We start from the raw sequence: 22,414 nt of genomic DNA on the forward strand, positions 1-22,414 counted from the left end.
ATTTTTTTTCTCTTTTTCCTTTTTTTTCTCAAGCATTATCTATTTCTTTTTTTTTTCTTTTTTTAATTCATTTGTCTTTAACCTTTATTTTTTTTTATTTTTTGTCTTTACTAGTTCTTTTTTTATCCCTCATTTTTTCTCAAACTTTATTTTTATTTTTTCCTCTCATTTTTTATTTTCTCAATTTTTTAAATTCTTCATTTTTTATTAATCTTTATTTTTTTCTTGCCTTTTTTTTCTCACTCTTTTTTTATTTCTCAATTTTGTTTGGTCGTTTTTTTCTTTTTTCAGTTCTCTTTTTTTTTCTCATTTTTGTCAAACTTTATTTTAATTTTTTCTCTCATTTTTATTTTTCTCAATTTTTTAATTCTTCGCTTTTTTCTTGATCTTCATTTTTTTCCCTTTTTTCTCAATTCTTTTTTATTTCTCTATTTTGTTTGATCATTTTTTTTTCTCAACTTCTATTATATCTTGCTAATAAATAAAAAATTGGATAATACGCAAAGGTATCTTTTTTTAGACATCAAAGCAAACTTAAGAGCATGAATTGGTGTTACGAGTTTCTTTGAAAATTCTTGAGATAAGTCGTGTCAATAAGGCGAGAGTTGGAGAATATCTCATAAATAAAGGCACAATGTGGTAGTGTCAACTCTTTTCCATGGGGCATAATTTATTATTTGAAATTCCTTGAGCTAAGTCTTTCCTTTAAGGCAAAAGTTGTAGAACATCCCATAAATGAAGACATAACGTGGTAGTGTCAATCTAGCCCGTGGAGCATAGTTTTTGAGCTAAGTCTTGCCTCTAAGGCAAGAGTTGTAGAACATCTCATAATTAAAGACATAACGTGGTAGTGTCAACTTTTGCTCGTGGGGCATAATTTGTAGTTTGAAAGTCCTTGAGCTAAGTTTTGCCTCTAAGGCAATAGTTGTAGAACATCTCATAAATAAAAACATAACGTGGTAGAGTCAACTCTTGCCCATTGGGCATAATTTCTAGTTTGAAAGTCCTTGAGCTAATTAAGTCTTGCCTTTAAGGCAACAGTTGAAGAATATCTCATAAATGAAAACATAATGTGGTAGTGTCAACTCTTGCCCGTGGGGCATAATTTGTAGTTTGAAAGTCCTTGAGCTAAGTCTTGACTCTAAGACAATAGTTGTAGAACATCTTCTAAATAAAAATATAACGTGGTAGAGTCAACTCTTTCCTGTGGGGCATAATTTGTTGTTTGAAAGTCCTTGGGCTAATTAAGTCTTGCCTCTAAAACGACAAGAGTTGAAGAACATCTCATAAATGAAAACATAATGTGGTAGTGTTAACTCTTGCCCGTGGGGCATAATTTGTAGTTTGAAAGTCCTTGAGCTAAGTGTTGCCTCTAAGGCAATAGTTGTAGAACATCTCGTAGATGAAAACATAATGTGGTAGAGTCAACTCTTACTCGTAGGGCATAATTTGTAGTTTGAAAGTCCTTGAGCTAACTAAGTCTTGCCTCTAAGTAAATAGTTATAGAACATCTCATAAATGAAAACATAACTTCGTAAAGTCAACTCTTACCCATGGGGCATAATTTGTAGTTTGAAAGTCATTGAGCCAAGTCTTGCCTCTAAGGCAATAGTTGTAGAACATCTCATAAATGAAAATATAACGTCGTAGAGTTAACCCTTGCCTGTGGGGCATAATTTGTTGTCTGAAAGTCCTTGAGTCAAGTCTTGCCTCTAAGGCAAAAGTTGTAAAACATCTTATAAATTAAAACTTAATGTGGTAGAGTCAACTCTTGCCCGTAGGGCATAATTTGTTATTTGAAAGTCCTTGAGCTAAGTCTTTCCTCTAAGGCAATAGTTGTAGAGCATCTTATAAATGAAAATATAACGTGGTAGAGTCAACTCTTGCCCATGAGGCATAATTTATTGTTTGAAAGCCCTTGAGCTAAGTTTTGCCTCTAAGACAATACTTGTAGAACATCTCATAAATGAAAACATAACATGGTAGAGTCAACTCTTGCCTGTGGGACATAATTTGTAGTTTGAAAGTCCTTGAGCTAGGTCTTGCCTCTAAGACAATAGTTGTAGAACATATCATAAATCAAAATACAATGTGGTAGTGTGGACTCTTGCCCATGAAATGTAACTTGTTGTTTGAAAGTCCTTGAGATAAGTCTTGCCTCTAAGCCAATAGTTGTAGAACATCTCATAAATAAAAACATAACGTGGTAGAGTCAACTCTTGACCGTGGGATATAATTTGTTGTTTGAAAGTTCCTGAGCTAAGTCTTTCCTCTAAGGTAAGAGTTATAAAACATCTCATAAATCGAAATACAATATGGTAGTGTCGACTCTTGCCCATGAAACATAATTTGTTGTTTGAAAGTCATAATTCTTGCCTCTACAATGTAGTAGTTTCAAGTCTTGCCCATGAAACGTAGCTTATTGTTCAAAAGTCGTAAGTCTTGCCTTTATAATGTGATAGTGTCAACTCTTGCTAATGAGATATAACTTGAATGGAAGAAATCGAAGAAAAGAACAAAAATAATAAAAATTGTGAAAAAAAAGAAAATGAAGAAAAATATTTTTTTTAAAATCAAAGAAAATGTAGAAGTTGGGAGAGAATAGGAAAACAATAAAGGTTGATAAAAAAAAGAAATATTAAATAAAAATAAAGGTCGAGAAAAAATTAAAAAGAAAAAAATTAAAGAAATATAAAAAAAATTATTTTATAAAAGTAGACGATGAAAGGTGTAAGGGAAAAAAAGTAAGGGTTGAGAAAAACTAAAAATAACAAAAAAAAAGGAAATAAAAAATAAAAAATAAAAATAATATAAAAGAAAAAAGAAAAAAAAAAGAGAAGTTGAGAGGAAAAAAGGAAAAAGTAAGGGTTGAGAAAATTAAAAATAAAAATAGAAAAGAAAAAATAAAAATCAAAGTAAAATTAAAAAGAGAAAAAAATAAAAGTTGAAAGATATAAATATAGAGTTGTTATCCAATATGAGGATCATTTATGTAATTTACTCCATTGATCAGGGGCAATTTTGTCCAAAAAAATTGGTTAATACGTAAAGGCTATTTTAAGGAAGTTTTTTTATTTGGGGCTAAAATTTGAAAGTCTCCCCAATTTGGGTCTATTTTTAAGATTCAAAGCATAGAGACCGTGCAAGCACGGTCCAACATAGATTATTTTTTTATCTTAATTTATGTGATATTGTTAAGTTTTTAAGAGTTAATTAAATTTCTTGAATGATTTTTAAATATTTTAAGTTATTAATTATTGTGATGTATAATACTTTATAATTTTGTAGATAATATATGTTACTTTTGTTATTTCAATTTATGTGACACCTATGAAATTTGGAGAGTCAATAAAAAATTTTATATAATTTTTAAAATGTCATGTTATTTTTAAATATTTTAAGTTGTTAATTATTATAATGTATAATCCCTTTACATAATTTTCAGATAATATATTTTGTTATTTCTATTTCAATTTATATGCATTGATAAAATTTAGAGAGTCAACTAAATTTTTTTATACACATTTTGATTTTTTAATTATTGTAATTTATAGTACTTTCTACTATTTTTTCAAATAATATATCTTACTCCCTCTGCCGCAATATATGTGAGTGTGATAGTATTTAACGAATCAATTAAATTTTTTATATGTTGTTAAATAATTTAAGTTGTACATTTTTAAAAAATTTTTAAGTTGTTAATTATTGTGATTTATAATATTTTTACGTAGTCTTTTAAAATATAAAACAGATTAAATTTTTTTAGAATTTGAAACTGTTAACTATTATAATTTATAATATTTATAACTATTATATATATCACTCTCCTTATCTAAACTTTTATGGTATTGATAGTCAATTATATATTTAAAATAATTTAAGTTTTTTTATTATTGTGATTTATAATATTTTTCAACCATTCTAATTAAAGTGACACTGGTATAATTTTGAGAGTCCGTCAAATATTTTATATCTTTAATTTGTTTTAAGTTGTTAATTATTGTGATTTATAGTATTTTTTATGTATTCGTTTGGTCTCAATTTATGTGACATAAATAAAATTTAGATAATCAATTATATTTTTATATTTTTTTTAGATATGTTAAGTTGTTAGCTATTGTAATTTAAAATACTCTCTCCTTGTCCAAACTTTTGTGGCATTGATTGTAAATTATATTTTAAAAATAATTTAAGTTTTTAATTATTGTGATTTATAATACTTTTATTTATTTATATTTAAGTGACACTGATATAATTTTGAGAGTCAACCGAATATTACGATTGAAGTAGCGAAAGATCTTGTCTTAAATGACTCATAATAATTAATTACAAGTGATATAACAAAATTTTTATAAAAAAACACTTGTGAAAAAAATTTAAGTGAGTCTCATATAAAACGTCTAGTTAATATAAAACATCAAGAGTTAATTTATCATTTTATGTCTATTTTATTTTTCTTATTAAATATTATTAATTTTTAATACTTAAATGACTTATAATAATTAATTAGGGTGATATAGTAAAATAGCGGTTTAAGCAGCTAAAACAAACATGTTATAAATGTTTATTTTTATTCTTCTTATTAAATATTACTAATTTTCTAATAAGTAAATGACTTATAAAAATTAATTTGGGATGATATACTAAAATCACGGGTAGAAGCAGTTGAAACGGAAAAGTCATAAATGTTTATTTTCTTTTTTTATTACATATTATTAATTTTTTAATATGTTAATGATTTGTAATAATTAATTATAGGCGATATAACAAAATCACGAGTTGAAGCAGCTGAAGTAGACATGTCATAAATAGTTATTTATTTTTTATATTAAATATTATTAATTTTGGAATGTGTAAATGATTTACAATAATTAATTATGGGTGATATAGTAAAATTATGGGTTGAAGCAGCTGAAACAGAAATATCATAAATGATTATTTGCTTTTTTTATTAAATAATATTAAATTTTTAATATAATAATTATTTAATTTTTTAATTAAATAATATTAAATTTTTAATATCTAAATAATTTATAATAATTAATTAGGGGTGATATAGTAAAATTACAGATTAAACCAGCTGAAATAGGTGGAAGCAGGGAGGAAAACCAAGAGGTGTCTGTTGATGATTAATTAATTAGGGATGATATAGTAAAATCACGAATTGAAACAACTGAATCAGGTTAAAGCAGGGAGGGAGGTGTCTGCTGATGGCACTTATTCCTTTCAACTCGAGATTCTTGATCAAAGTTAAATTGCCTAAACCAACAGCTACCAATTCATGGCATGGTAATATATTTCATTATATACATTTTGCTTACTCCATTGTAAAGTATTGTCCTTGGCATTATTTTAGTTGTTATGGTACAAAAAGAAATTGTTTAATTTCACGGACAATTATGTTGATCACTTTTCTTCTTTCTTGCTTGTCAGTGGTTAATGATGTTGGCTTTCAATTATCATTGCGGCCAAAATTTATATAATTTTGACATGGGGTTGTTAAACGTCCAAACAAATCACGTTCATAATGTTCAAAGAATGACATTTTAATTATTTTTTAACCCTTTTCTGATGTTCCTCTAAAGTTAAATAATTTTATATCCTTTTTATTAAAAAAAATATTTATAATATTATCTCTCTACCTTGTTATTAGTGAAAAATAAAAAAACTTTTCTATGCATACATATTTGTCCTTTTCAATGTTTCATTATATTCTTTTATTCTTTCCATATTTTTATAATTATTTTATTGTTTTACTATAAGCTAACTTCCTACTTTTGTCTACCCAATATACACTTTCATATTTTAATTCAAAATTTTCACCCACCAACCCTCCCCCTGAACCAAACCCCGCTATGGTACTTTTAAATCATAGACAATATCATTTCAATTATGAAAGTATATTTTGTTGGGTTCAATTAATGTGAATGGAGAATGGAGGTATACAACCCTTTGAGGAAAAAGACACATTATTTTAGAAAAGGAGTGACTATTCGGATAGTTGTGACTGTTCAGAAAAAAGACACAATCTTTCGAATGAACAAACATGACTCTTCCATAGATTTAAAATGAAAAATTTCTGTATAAGAAAAATATTCTCTTACTTCTAAAAACTCTGTGTGATCATCTCCTATTGAGTGAGTTCGAAAAAAATCAGAAAGTTTGAGGTATCGCTACATTTTGATTGTGAAGCCATTTTATCCTGGGAGGAAAATTCTGCAACCTCGGGTACTTGAGGAGAATTATTTCCTTAAGGACACTCCGTGAAGTTGGAGGACTTGGCCTTAAAATTTTATTTCATCTTATTTCTGAAATAACAACATACTTCTTGGATAGATTATTTATAATCTTGTGTTGGAGGAGTTGTGTAAAGCGCAAGAAAACAGGACATGAAAGCAATCAATCTAAGAAAAAATTCAAGGAAAAATGCTTTGACTGTGGTAAGATTGGCCACAAGTCCACGGATTGTCGTGCCCCAAAAAAAGGGAAGAAGAAGGACCAAGCAAATATTGCTGAGTCCAAGAAAGACGTCGACGACCTGTGTGTTGTGTTTTCTAAATGCAACATGATGGGAAATCCTCGCGAATGATGGATGAATTCTGGTGCCACCCGTCATGTTTGTGCTAATAAGGAGTTATTTGCTACTTTTGCTCAGGCTCAAAGTGAAGAAAAGATCTACATGGTAAACTCCGCTACTGCAAAAGTAGAAGGAACAGGAAAAGTGTGCTTGAAAATGACTTCAGGCAAAGTGTTGACACTCAACAATGTCCTATATGTTCCGGAGTTAATAAAGAACTTGATTTCTGTATCACTTCTAGACAAAAATAGATTCAAATGTGTATTTATTTCCGAAAAAATTGTACTTAGTAAAGGTGAAGTGTATGTAGGAAAAGGCTACCTCAATGAGGGCCTATTCAAAATAAATGTAATGAATATTGAAATCAATAAAAGTTTAGTTTCTTCTTACTTTCTTGAGTCTTATGATTTATGGCATGAGTGATTAGGCCATGTTAATTACAAAAAATTGCGTAAACTAATTAACTTAGAAGTTTTGCCAAACTTTGAGTGCAATAAATCAAAGTGTCAAACATGTATGGAATCAAAGTATGTTAAGCATCCGTATAAGTCCGTTGAAAGAAATTTCAATCCCTTAGACTTAATCCACACTAATATTTGTGATATGAAGTCAACACCATCTCGTGGTGGAAAAAAGTATTTTATAACTTTTATAAACAATTGCACTAGATACTTTATGTCTATTTGCTAAATAGTAAGGAAAAAGCAATTGAAGTATTTAGGTAATATAAAACTGAAGTTGAAAATCAGTTAGAGAAAAAGATCGAAACGATAAGAAGTAATAGGGACGGAGCATATGAATCTCCCTTTTGTGAAAATATGTGTAGAGAATGGAATTGTCCATCAAACTACAGCCCCATATTCACCTCAATCTAATGGAATTGCGGAAAGGAAAAATCGAACCTTGAAAGGAAATAATGAATCTCTTACTTATAAGTTTAGGTTCACTGCAAAATTTGTGGGGGGAAAGTTATCCTTACGGCTAACCGAATACTTAATAGAGTGCCCCATAGTAAGACAAAATCATTTTCATATGAAAAATTGAAAGGAAGGAAACCCAACTTAAAATATTTCAAAATGTGGGGGTGTCTAGCGAAGGTCCAAGTTCCTATGCCTAAAAGAGTAAGGATAGGACCTAAGACGGTGGACTGCATGTTCATAGGATATGCTAAAAGTAGTAAAGCATGTCAATTTTTGGTTCATAAGTCCGAACATCCGGATATCAATAAAATATGGTAATTGAATCAGATAATGCTGAATTCTTTGAACACATTTATCCGTATAAAACTAGACATGAACAGTCTAATGGGGGTCCTAAATGACCTCGAGATAATCCAAGTGAGAATATACATAATGATAAGAATCCAAGGCGTAGTACACGTCAAAGAACGTCAACTTCGTTTGGATCATATTTTGTAACATTTCTATTAGAAAATGAGCCTCAAATATTTAAAGAAGCGATGGCGTATTCGGACTCATCCTATTGGAAAGAGGCAGTCGATAGTGAGATTGTTTCATTCTTAAGCAACCATATGTGGGAGTTGGTTGATCTTCCTTCAGGAAATAAACCTTTAGGTTCTAAATGTATCTTCTAAATGAAAATGAAAGTTGATGGTACTATTGACAAGTACAAGGCAAAACTTGTGGTAAAAGGCTTTAAACAAAAGGAAGGTCTTGATTACTTTGATACATACTCGCTAGCAATGAGGATAGCGTCAATTTGGATGTTAATTGTCTTGGCGGCAGTATAAGGTTTTGAAATCCATCAAATGGCAGTACTAAAAAAATCACAAAAACCGACCACACAATGTGGTCAGAAAAAACAAACCACATTTGGTCGGTTTTTTAATTATTTTATTGAAAAAAAAATTGTAAAAAAGCGACCACATGTGGTCGCTTTTATATTTTAAAATATAAAAATAATCATTTCAATAATTTTTATATTAATTATTTTTTTTTTACAAATAAAAATTAATAAAAAATAACAAACCGACCACTTGTGGTCGATTTTATTTAAAAAATTATAATTAAAAAATATTTTAAAAAACCAACCACATGTGGTCGGCTTTTTAAATGAAAATTATTTAATATTTTAATAAAACCGACCACATGTGGTCGGTTTTTAACAAAAATAAAGAATTTTTTTTTAAATCGACCACTTGTGATTGATTTTTAATGAAATTAAAAAAAATAATTTTAAAAAACCGACCACTTGTGGTCGATTTTTAAATAAAAAATAATTTTTAAAAACCGACCACTTAAGGTCGGTTTTTAATGAAAAATAAAAAATAATTAATTTTAAAAACCGACCACATGTGGTCGGATTTTAACTAAAATAAAAAAATAATTTTAAAAACCGACCACATGTGGTCGGTTTTTAATTAAAATAATAAAAAAAATTATTATTAAAAATCGACCACATGTGGTCGGTTTTTCATTAAAATAAAAAAAAAAATTAAAAACCGACAACTTGTCGTCGGTTTTGTAATAAAAAAAAGAAAAAATTCAATAATTATTTTTAAAAAATAATTATATAATCTAATATTTACTTTATGAAATTTAATTATTATTAGTAGTAAAAATAATATATTAGATTATATATATAATCTAATATATTTACTTTATTAAAAAATAATCTAATATATTATTTTTTAAAATTATATTGATTACATGTAGTTAATAAATAATATAATAATAATAATAAAAATCAATAAATCTTAGATTTTGTGAAAAAACTTACACTATAAAATATATCAAATATAATATACAAATTACGTTAAACGTAATCTCTATCTTTTACTTATGTTTCAATATATAAAATAAATATTTTCCTTTATATATACATTAAATGACGTTAAACATGCATAATCTTTGTATAATGAATATGTGTATATATATCATATCGTTGGGACAAATAATTAAAAAATGATGCTTATAGTACTTATTTGAAAGCTAAAAACTGAGGTTTATATAGTATATATTTGAAAACTGATGTTTATAGTGCGTATTTGCGATCATAATAATATTATATATAATCGATAATTCACCAGAATATAATGAACGTGTTCTATTATAAGGTAATATACCTGTGGATGTGATGTATATAGTACGCATTCAAGAGTTCATATATATAAATATCTTTATATATATATATATATATATATATATATATAGTGATCGATTGATGAACGATGTAGTCAAAACCTATTAGAATCTATCCAAACATATTGAATACCTTGATTTGAAACGACAGAAGTAATAATATACACTATGTGTTGAAGTTATATTAATGTAAGCTAATCAAATTAATCAATCACTTATCAGAGTATGTATATGAAATACGCCGCATTATATTATTGGATCGTATACTCATATATGTATGTGATGTATATAGTACATATTTAGAACTTGATTTAATCGATGGTGTTTATATGCGTGTGTATGTATAGGAATATATATAGTATATACATATTATATAATGAAGGTATATTAATGACATAAGATAATCTAACGATAATTCATTTGATTATATGTGAAATACATTGTATATTATTATGGGAATGCAAAATTATGTATGCATGTGATGTTTATAGTACGTATTTGACATCCAATTTTGACCGTTAGATACTCCTTTTAGGTTGTTGTTTTGTAAAAATTATTAATTTCAAATATTAATATTTTTTACACATTATTCTTGTATCAAAAAGATATTGACGTGTCACATTCATGATTTAAAAAATATACAAAGTATTTTTATGCATTATTCTTGTATCATATAAATAACGATGCGCCACATTCATGATTTTAAAAAAATGTACAAATTATTTTATTTCCTTTTAGTATCATTTTTACAATTTACTAACTCAAATACAATATTTTACATAATTTTATTAACATTTATTAAATTATTGTTTTCGTAAATAGGCATACTTACAATTTACAAATAAATTATTATTATTATTATTATTATTATACGTAACATTAATTTTTACATCAATGTCTCATGATTTTTTTCTTTTGTCATTGTTACAATAGCAGCCGATTTCAATTTATTCTCTTATGTATTTAAATTATGGCCAATTTGTATTCAATTAATGTTAATTTCAGCCAATTAAACATTAATTTTAATTCTTAACCCATTTTAAAATTATTCTAATCTAAACCTCGATCAAAATCAATCCGACGGCCAAGATCACATTTCTATTTTCTTTCCTTTTAAACCAAACCTAACCTTAATTTCCCACAACATCCGTATTTTCTATATTCTTTCCCTTTCTCTTTCTTTCCTCCACTCTCTCTCCAACAAGAACCACCAGTTACCTACTTGCAGCCGTCGTCCTTTCCTTCTCCGACGAACAACCAATAATATAGCCACCATATCCCTCACTCTTCTCTCTCCGTCGTCTCTTCTCCATCAACACCAGCGAGAACAACCACCAAACGATACTCACCAGCGAAATCCCTCAAGCCGCTTCCGCCAGCTCCCTCCATTCATACTGGTAATGACAGTCACTAGTGTGACAGGTTGTTAGACATCATATTTTTTTATTGCTTGTTAGACATCATATTTTTTATTGGATCTCAAAACTTGCTTGATTAATTGGTGGCTCTCTGTTAGCCTAGATAATCTTTACTGTTGTTATATGCGTGTTATGTATAGTTGGATTATGTGTGTTGACACCCAATTTTGACCTCCCAATACCATTTTTTAGGCTGTTATTTTATCAAAATTATTTAATTTTAATTATTAATATTTTTACACGTTATTCTTATATTAAATACATGTTGACGTGTCACATTTTTAATTTAGAAAATGCACAAATTATTTTATTATCTTTTAGTATCATTTTTTTAATTTTTAAACTCAAATACGATATTTTATGTAATTTTATTAATATTTAATAGATTATTTTTTTACGTAATTGTGCACACTCACATTTTTTGCAAATACATTAGTGTTGCATTATTATTATTATTATTATTTATTATTATTATCTATTATTATTATTATTGTCATTGTTATTGATATTTTACGTAACATTAATTTTTACATCAATGTCTCATTATTTTCTCGTCATTATTACAATAGCAGCCTAAGTCAATTCAATTACCTCCAATTTATTTAAATTCTAGCCTTATTTCAATTTTAAAACAATTTTCTATCCCTTTCTCAATTTTAATCACAACCATTTATCTCATCCGATCAATGGCTGAGATCGAATCCACCATTTATCACCCTCTTAAACAAAACCAACCCTAAACCCTAATTGTAAAAGAGCCGCAGCTCCCCCCTCTCTCTACCTCTACATTTCTCTTATTATCACCAGCATCAATGGCTGTCGTCGGCAGTCCCAGCGTCGGTGAAGCCCCTCATCTCTCTCTACAAACCTCTCTCTCTCGTCTCCCTCTTTAAAGATCAGCCACCGCCGGCATGCGAACCAGCGCCGCCACAAAATAGCAAAAACAGCCATGATAAGTCCCTGCATTGCTCTCCTACACCGGTAAAACAACCGTTTCAGCCACGCCGCCATCCAATTCGGCCCCACCGACGAACAACCAGTGGCTACCCACACCACTATATGACCAGTCACCATCAGAACCTGCCTCCACCAGCCGCGATTCAGCCTCTCCTCTCGTCACCGATCACGTTCTTGTTGAAATTGAGGACCGGTGAGGACCATTTTGGGGTCAACTATTTTATGGTTTGATTCCTCAATACTTTGATTGCATGTTTGTTTTCTTTGTTTTAATTTGCATGTTCTCTCTTCTATAGGTGCAAATTGCCTAAGTCAATCTCTTAGATCTAGTGTGTGTGATATCTGACTTTGAATGTTGATTCAATTCATTAATTATGTGTCTATCTTTAGACTGTTATGAAAACACCTTAGACTGTTATGTGCAAAATTTTCAATCCTTTTGACACTCAATATGATTACTGACTTTTGCTTGTTCTTGAAAGATGTTTTACTTGGAATATGTATGGTCTAATTGATGTTGACAGAATTTGAATTGGTGTTTATGGTAAAATACTGACTATGCTGATTCAGTGTACTGGTGGAATTGATTAATTTGATTATTGTGTCTAAATTACCTTATGATTTGTCAATTAAAAAAAAACAACAAACTCAGTATATTCTCACCTAGTGGGGTCTGGGGGGTGGTAAAATATAGTTAAGTGTGGACTTGTGTTTTGAATTTAGTTAAGTGTGGTCACTTGAGAAGTGAGTTAGTGACTTGAAAATGCACTAGTGTAGGTACTTGAAATGTGGACTTGTGTTTTGAATTTAGTTAAGTTTGGTCACTTGTGAAGTGAATTAGTGACTTGAAATGTTTAGGTGTAGTTACTTGAATTATGAACTTGTGTTTTGAATTTATTAAAGTGTGATCACTTGAGAAGTGAGTTAGTGACTTGAAAACACATAAGTGTAGGTACTTAAAATGTGGACTTTTGTTTTGAATTTAGTTAAATGTGGTCACTTGAGAAGTGAATAAGTACTTGAAAATTTTTAAGTGTAGGTACTTGAAATGTGGACTTATGTTTTGAATTTAGTTAAGTGTGGTCACTTGAGAAGTGCATTAGTGAGTCGAAAATGTTTAAGTGTAGTTACTTGAAAGGTGGACTTGTGCTTTGAATATAGTTAAGTGTGGTCACTTGAGAAGTGAGTTAGTGACTTGAAAATGTTTAATTGTAGGTACTTGAAATGCGAACTTGTGTTTTGAATTTAGTTAAGTTCGGTCACTTGTGAAGTGAATTAGTGACTTGAAATGTTTGGGTGTAGTTACTTGAATTATGAACTTGAGTTTTGAATTTAGTTGTGTGATCACTTGAGAAGTGAGTTAGTGACTTGAAAATGCACAAGTGTAGGTACTTGAAATGTAGACTTGTGTTTTGAATTTATTTAAGTGTGGTCACTTGAGAAGTGAATAAGTACTTGTTGTTTAAGTGTAGGTACTTGAAATGTGGACTTGTGTTTTAAATTTAGTTAAGTGTGGTCACTTGAGAATTGAGTTAGTGACTTGAAAATGCATAAGTGTAGGTACTTGAAATGTTGACTTGTGTTTTGAATTTAGCTAAGTGTGGTCACTTGAGAACTGAATAAGTACTTGAAAATATTTAAGTGTAGGTACTTGAAATGTGGACTTGTGTTTTGAATTTAGTTAAGTGTGGTCACTTGAGAAGTGCATTAGTGAGTCAAAAATGTTTAAGTGTAGTAACTTGAAAGATGGACTTGTGTTTTGAATATAGTTAAGTGTGGTCACTTGAGAAGTGAGTTAGTGACTTGAAAATGTTTAATTGTAGGTACTTGAAATACGGACTTTTGTTTTGAATTTAGTTAAGTGTGGTCACTTGAGAAGTGCATTAGTGAGTCAAAAATGTTTAAGTGTAGTTACTTGAAAGGTGGATTTGTGTTTTGAATATAGTTAAGTGTGGTCACTAGAGAAATGAGTTAGTGATTCGAAAATGTTTAAGTGTAGTTACTTGAAAGGTGGACTTGTGTTTTGAATATAGTTAAGTGTGGTCACTTGAGAAGTGAGTTAGTGACTTGAAAATTTTTTAGTATAGGTACTCGAAATGTGAACTTTTCATTTTGAATTTAGTTTAGTTTGGTAACTTGTGAAGTGACTTAGTGACTTGAAAGTGTTTAGGTGTAGGTACTTGAAATGTGAACTTTTCATTTTGAATTTAGTTTAGTTTGATAACTTGTGAAGTGAATTAGTGACTTGAAAATGTTTAGGTGTAGGTACTTGAAATGTGAACTTTTCATTTTGAATTTAGTTTAGTTTGGTAACTTGTGAAGTGAATTGGTGACTTGAAATGTGAACTTTTCATTTTGAATTTAGTTTAGTTTGGTAACCTGTGAAGTGACTTAGAGTCTTGAAAATGCTTAGGTGTAGGTACTTGAAATGTAACTTTTCATTTTGGTAACTTGTGAAATGAATTAGTGACTTGAAATATTTAGGTGTAGGTACTTGAAATGTGAGCTTTTTCATTTCGAATTTAGTTTTGTTTGTTAACTTGTGAAATGACTTAATTAGTGACTTTTGTTTTGAATTTAGGTACTTGAAATGTGAACTTGAAATGTGACTTTTGTTTTGAATATGAAGATTATGAAATGGACTGTTGACTTCAAACCTGAGGTGAGACCTCCATCGTTCCAGTGTGGATCTTGATACACCAACTGTCGTGGCAACTTTTTAAATGGCAAATCTTGTCAAAATTAGTCTAAGAAATAGAAGTGGTTGTGGCTCCTGACCAGGCTACTTTCTCAAAAACTAGGGGAAACGTGGCCAAGGTTAAAGTGGAGATTGATCTCCTAAAATCGAGATTAGATCAATTATTGTTTGTTTTCAATAGAATGGATGGGTCCGAGGATGAAAAATGGCTGAATGTTGAATATGAAAAAGTCCCTGGTTACTATCTTTATTGTAAGATTCAAGGTCATATGGATAATCAATGTAGAAACAAAGTCAGGGACCAAAGAATCAAAGCTCAAAAATAAGAGAAAAAAAAAGCATCAAGAAATGGAAAAAGAGGACGAAGAGCACAAGGATACTGATGATCTCCATACTATTTCTAGAATACGGGGCTCAAAATAAAGAAAGACCTTCAACAAACGACAACAAATAGATGCAGCGGGAATTGATAACTTAAAACTTTAGTCCAAAACTATGCAAACTAACAATAGATAAAAATGTATATCTATAAATGAACTAAGTGAGGTTCAATAGAGATTAGAAGTGGACGAAATCATAGGAAAGGGTAAAGAAAAGGTTGTTGACCAATTGGAAACTACCAAAGTAAAGCAACAAAGACACACCAATTCTAGAACCAATTATCAGAAAATTAAAAAAAGCAAGTGAAGAATGACCAAAACAATAATTCTCAAAAAACTCTACCTTCAATCATTGAAGGTTAGAAGAATTGGGAGAAGGAAAGCATCGACAACAACCAACCTACGGCCAAAAATAAAGAAGTGATTAACATCGACTCTAACAGAAAAGCTAATACAATTGAGGCTACTTGTCAAAATGACAACACTAGTAACACCAAAGAAAAAGGGGGGCCAGCAGAACCCTCGGGCTATGATATCACAGGAGGATCATAGGAATGATCCTAGAATAGTATATGATAATTATCTTAAACTTATCAGTGGTACCAACCTTGAAGAAGGGCATACCACTGTTGAAGACTATACTACTAAGGATACTCAGATTTTTGGATCTTCTAATGAAGAGAACGATTCTAAATATAGGGACTATATTCATGAGGGATCAAAAGTTAGTGGAGAATATAAAAGTGTCAACAGTGAAGCTAATAGTGATGATAATGCTGAAAAGTTGATAGAAACTCTCAATAATCAAATATTTGTAGATGTTACCATTAACTCAGACATGAATGCATCTCTCTTTCTAAATTATAAAAAAAAGGCGCAAGTAGAGGAGGAACAACCTCAACAAGAAGCAGAGGAGGAAAACTCAACGACTAGAGGCCTCGAAAAACTTCTCAAAATCAAATTTTCTCTGAATAAGCATTATGATTAAGTCATTATATTGGAATATTAGGAGAATCAATATTGATGGTGCCCTAGAAAGACTTACAAAAATGATTAACTTTGAAAAATTTCCCATTATCAGTATCAATGAACTTTTCTATAAAGAAGACATGCTGGAAAAATACAAAAGGCTATTAGGCTATTAGAATGCCTATTCCAATTGTAATAGCCAAATTTGGCTATTTTGGAATGACAACCTTGATTGCCAAATTATGGACAATAATGATCAACAAGTTTCAAGTATCATCAAGATGGACAGCACTACTGCTATAGTATCTTTTATCTATGCTAAGTGTGATAAACACCTTAGAGAGCTCTTGTGGGATAAACTGAGACTTATCAACAATAATTATAAGTTGCCCTGTGTTGTTACAAGTGATTTTGATTATATTATTGACCCTGCTGAAAAAAAGGTGGTTCTCTTACAAGATGTCAAAGAGTTTGGACTTTATCCATTGCATCATGGATTGTGAATTGCTTGATGCTGGATATAATGACGTTGACTATACTTGGTGCAATGTATGGGCACCGAATAGAAGAGTTTGGCAAATACTGGACAAGGTGCTTATTAATCATAAATGGAGAAATAATTTTGATTCGACTAATGTCACCCACCTCATTAGAACTGACTTTGATCACTAACCTATATAGTTCTAAACTAAAAAGACCAACATAGAACCCATCAAATATGTCAAATTCTTGGATTTTTGGACCAATGAGGTGGACTTTCTTTCCATTGTGGAACAAGCATGAAGCAAGGAGCAATATGGCTTGTGTTGACACCCAATTTTGACCTCCCGACACTTCTTTTTGGGCTGCTATTTTATTTAATTATTAATATTTTTGTACACATTATTCTTATATTTGATACATTTTTTACGTGTTGTATTCATAATTTAGAAAAATGCATAAAGTATTTTATTAACTTTTAGTACCATTTTTATAATTTTTAAACTCAAATACAACATTTTAAACTGAGCATATCCACGTTTTTGCAAATACACTATCTAGTTTTTCATTATTTAGCATTATTTATTTTGTTATTATCAATTATTAATTATTCGTTATTATTATTATTTATTAATTAATATTTATTATTATTAACATTTTATTATTTATTATTTATTATTTAATATTTATTATCTACTATTATTATTCATTATTTATTATTGGCTATTATTATTATTATTATTATCTGCCCTTATTTAAATAACAACCCAATAGAAAATCTTTGCCTAAATTTATTTACATTTTAACCTGATTTTATCCAATTTCTTACAATTATAGCCCTTTTATTACAATTATAGCCAATTTGGACTCAATTTAAAATATAGTTCAATCTTGATCAAATTCTTAAGCCTCCAGATCTCAGCCGTCGATCAAATCTGATCCGATGACTGAGATCAAAAGCCCTATCCTTTCCTTTTTAAAACAAAAGGAGAAACCCTAACCCTAATTTTTTTATTTCATCTGTATCCCCATACCTCTCTCTCTCCCTTCTCTCTCTTTCCTTCACTCTTTCTCGCTCAAAAGGAGGCAGACATGGTTGCCGGCCACCCATTAACGACGCCACCTCCCTCTCTCTTCCGCTGTTTCCTTTATAGTGAACCAACGCCATCATCGACACTGCCACTGGCAAAAATAGGCGTGTCACCGCCTCCCCCAGTCCACGTACCGCCATTTTTTTCACTGTCAAAAGTCGACAAACGATGACCGATCGTCATTTCATCCAGCCCCGCAGAAGTCGTCGTTGCTCCGCCCCCTTCTAATCCATCCCAGCAAACAACGCCGTCACTGCCGCCACCACCGGCGAAAACATCCACACCACCAACAACCGTTCTTATCGTTCACGCCGTCACTATAACGTCCTTGACTCCAATTGAAGCTCGATATAAAGGCATTTACAAGTACTTGGCGGATTTACCGATGTAAATCCGTCGCATGTTAATCAAATTAATTAACGTTAATTAATCAAGAGTTTAATTTGGGATCATTATGAGCTACTTGTTGTCCGACATGTTACGCGCTTCGAGTCCTAGCCAACATAGCCTTACTTTTGTCTAGTACACAAATCCAAAATAGTAAAGTCCAATGCCTCTTGGACGATAGGTGGGATGATAAGGGTTATTAAAAACGTTAGTTTTATCCTTGTCATACAACGCCTTTAGACTTGACATCCAGCCTAGGTGGGGTAGGACGGGTAGTCATTCAGAAGTGATGATCCCAACGGATTATTGATGGTAAGATTAATGACATTGTTACTTGTCCAAGAGTTCGACCGGTGAGTCAGACGATGATTAAACAAGTTGGGTTCTGATCCGAATGAGACTAAAATATTTCCTTGTTTGACTTGGACGAATTCTTTTTATTCTTTTATTTAGTTTACATGTTTATTTATTTGAGGTAGTTAGTTTATTATAAAGCAGTCCCTTTTGTTGTAAATTATGTTATTTCTTTCTCCTCACTTGTCTGATTTACATATTTTTATTGATTTTATCACTTAGATGATTAATAGCCATAATTAAGTTAAATGTTTGTTAATTACTTTCTCACCTAGATAAACATTAAATTAATAATAAAATAAGAGCCCCTTTGGGAGCCATCGAACCCCTTCACGTTCATTTTTCACGTCTGCACTTTGGACATATCAACCTCCAATCTGGTCAAGGTGTTCAAAGGAAAAATATTCAATCCCGGGCCTGGATCAATCGATACACGAGATATCATTCTCCCCTCATACTGCAATGTGACATGTAGAGCCCGATTGTGTGCTCTTCCTTCGGGCGGTAATTCATCATCATGAAGTGAAATCTTGTATGCCTCAAATACTTGCCCTACCATGTGGGCCATTTCTCCGCCTGTTATGGTAGCCGACATATAAGCTTCACCTAAGACCCTCATCAATGCCTTTTGATGATTCTAAGAAGTCTGGAGCAATGTCAAGATTGTAATCTGGGCCGGAGTCTTACTCAGCTGCTCTACTACAGAGTACTCATTTACTTATACCTTCTTCAAGATACTATCTTTTTCAACCCCGGTGCCAGGTTGCTTTCCTTTTCTAGAACTTTCTTGAAGCAAGTTTTCAGGCGTCTATATTTTACCTAATCTGGTGATACCTTGTGCAACGTCTGTCTTGGCTACTTTTACTTTCCTTGGAATATTGAGTGCATAATTCCATGGAACTACATGAGGATTGCACACAGTCGGGGTAGCTCTTACAACAGTAAAGGAATATTTGGGCGTAGCAACCTCGATCTCAAAGGGAGCCTACTTTCGTACCATAATAGGAGTTCTGTTTCCTTCCTCAATGACCCAAATGGAGTACTCTAAGTCTACATCATCATCAGCCTCGAGCATATTCACCTCATGAGTAAGGATAGGATTATTGGTGACGTTGGGTTCCGGGTCTTTCAACTGAATTACCCTGGTATCAATCAGTTGTTGAACTTTGTTCTTCAAGTAGAAGCATGCCTCTATAGGATGTCCCCTCATGCCGAAGTGGTAGGCACATGTTTGATCATGTCGGTATTGTGGGGATCTCATGTCAACTTGCACGGTCAAAATGGTCGTGATATAACCCGCCTTCTTAAGTCTTTCATAAAGTTAAGCCATTGGCTCAGCTAAAGGGGTGTATCGCCTTCTTTCAATATTTTCCTTAGGCTTGAGGACAGTAGGCTTGGTGGCAGGGCTATGAGTAGGTTAGGTTACTTGGACTTGGATGGGTTGGGCATTATATACAATGTAGGAGGGATTTGAAAATTATGGAGACATTTAGTAAGGAGGAGGAATTTGGTATAACGGAGCTTGATATGGCATTGGAGGTTGTAGTGGGTAGAAGGAGGCCGTATATGGTGTTTATGGGTAAGATAAGGGAGACGGAGTGGAGGTCGCATGGCTTGGGACATTCTCCGAAATTTAGGCCGCCATTACTGATCCTATCTCCTTCTTTTTTTAATTTTATACTGCTCCTGCGGATTGAGTGTTTAAGCGCATAATGCTACCATTCATAAGACACTCCTCGAACATTTCTCCTATTCGGATGATTTTGGAGAGACACTTTTCTGTGATGGTTATAAGTTTGTCAAGGTACTGTGGCTCTTGTGCCTTGACAAAATATTCTTTTATCTTTTGCTCCTCAACTGGAGGTCGAGCTCTCGCAGCCTCGACCCTCTATCTCATGGCATACTCGCGGAAGGATTCACTTGGCTTCTTTCTCATCGCCTGCATATAAGTCCAACTTAGAGCATTATCGATATTATACCTAAACCGATCAACGAAACTAGACGCCAGGTCAAGCCAGCCTGCCCACTTTTTCACATCCTACTCAATGTACCATGTAAGAGCCTCTCCCATGAGGCTTCTCATAAATAGCTTCATCCGAATTTTCTCATTTTTTCCTACACCCAAAAGTTTGTTACAGTACACATGCAGATGTGCCTTAGGATCTCCAGTCCCATTGTATAACTTAAATTTGGGAGGTTTGTACCCCTCCGACAGTTCTACATCTAGGTGGATGCACAAATCTTCGTAATTGAGACCCTTCATACCCTTGTTTCCTTCCAAATATCTTAACCTCTCAACTACAGCCTGCATCGTATAATTATTTTTTGGGTTCTCGACTGTGGGCTGAGGATAGTTGAGCAGAAGTGTTTCAACATAGATAGGGTTCAGATTAAGGCTTCCAAATGCGTGATGGTGGTATATGTTTGGATGCAAAGGCTTTTGTGGAGAAAGATGAGCGGAGTTTCTAGTTTCTTGGGTAAGCATATATAAAGGAGCTTTGGCATTTCGGATATTTTGAATGTTGGTAGGATTTTGGAGCTGGAGATGAGGCATTGGATGGTCGGAAGGATCTTGGGATTTTGGGACGGTAAAGCTATCGGCTTGTAATTCTGGAGTGTTCAGGTTGAGGGAAATCTTAGCTAGGTTGCGTACTTGCGCCAATTCTACTTGTAATTCCAGGATTTCCTGTTCCATTTTCATCATCATTTTGTTCAAACCAATGATACTATCCCCTTTTGAACTAATACCCTATTTTTCTCCAACGATGTGATAATCGCCCATTGTTTCTTTTCCTCAAGAACTTATAGGTAAAGGAGGAGGAGAGGGAGGAGCCCCTTTCGATCTAGTATGATAGGCCAGACAGCACAAATCAACCTTCCCCTCTTACAAACTCACAATTTTTCTTTGAGTACAAGATTAACAGGTACAGGTGACAGGAATCACTCCATCACGAAGAAGCATAATATACAATCCAACATCATGGCGAGAAGCCTCGCAGTCGATCCGACGACATGACAGATACGCTTTCTCATATTCTATTATCTTTACCGTTATGGTTGTTTACTACAATGTTCAATCCTCTACACACACATATATCTGCACTAATCATTTCTGCCAAGTCAAGCTAAAAGTGGCACGTATGGATCACGATCTCAAAATGCATGGAAAAGCCCAAAAGCCGATCCTACGATGAAAAGACAAACAGCCGATCACATGATTTTACAATGCATGGAGAAGCCCAAAAGTTGATCCCACGATAAGAAGCCAAGTAGCTGATCACACGATTTCACAATGCATGGAGAAGCCCAAAAGTTGATCCCACGATGAGAAGCCAAGTAGCTGATCACACAATTTCACGATGTGAAGCCAAGTAGCTAATCACACAATTTCACGATGCATGGAGAAGCCCAAATGCTGATCCCACGATGAGAAGCCAAGTGGTTGATCACATGATTTCACAATACATGGAAAATCCCAAAAGCTGATCCCACAATGAGAAGCCAAGTAGCTGATCACATGATTTCACGATGCATGGAGAAGCCTAAAAGTCGATCCTACAATGGGAAGCCAAGCAGCTGATCACACGATTTCACAATACAACAGATATGCTTTCTTTATTTTTGCATTCACGTTTAGTTTATCAATTATTTATTTCTTACATGTCTAACCGTTGTTATTTAGTGCGATGTAAAGATGCAGGTAACAGAGAAGGAATAACAAATAGAGACCAATGTTATTTAAGCGCGTCACCGCTTCTTCCAGTCCACGCACTACCACCTTCTTCACCGTCAAAAGCCAACCAATGATGAGAAGTCGTCGTTCCAGCCAGCCCCGCGAGAAACTGTTGTGGCTCTGCCCCCTTTGGCTCCGTCCCAGCGATCAATGCCGTCACCGGCGAAAACAGCCACGCCACCAACAGTCATTCTTATCGCTGACGCTGCCATTATAGTGTCCTTGACTCCGATTGAAGTTCGATATAAAGGAATTTACAAGTACTTGCC

The 22,414-nt window shown here is 32.3% G+C and overlaps 1 long non-coding RNA gene across 1 annotated transcript; it reads left to right on the top strand.

Annotated features, from left to right (window-relative positions):
- Positions 1–11,670: 11,670 nt before the first annotated feature.
- LOC107863365 lies at positions 11,671–15,007 on the top strand. Its single transcript, XR_001672193.2, has 2 exons — positions 11,671–12,246; positions 14,635–15,007. It is a non-coding gene; the product is annotated as an uncharacterized LOC107863365 (long non-coding RNA).
- The last annotated feature ends 7,407 nt before the right edge of the window (positions 15,008–22,414 follow it).

This window comes from Capsicum annuum, chromosome 3, assembly GCF_002878395.1.
Source record: "Capsicum annuum cultivar UCD-10X-F1 chromosome 3, UCD10Xv1.1, whole genome shotgun sequence".
In the NCBI taxonomy this organism is placed as follows: Eukaryota; Viridiplantae; Streptophyta; class Magnoliopsida; order Solanales; family Solanaceae; genus Capsicum; species Capsicum annuum.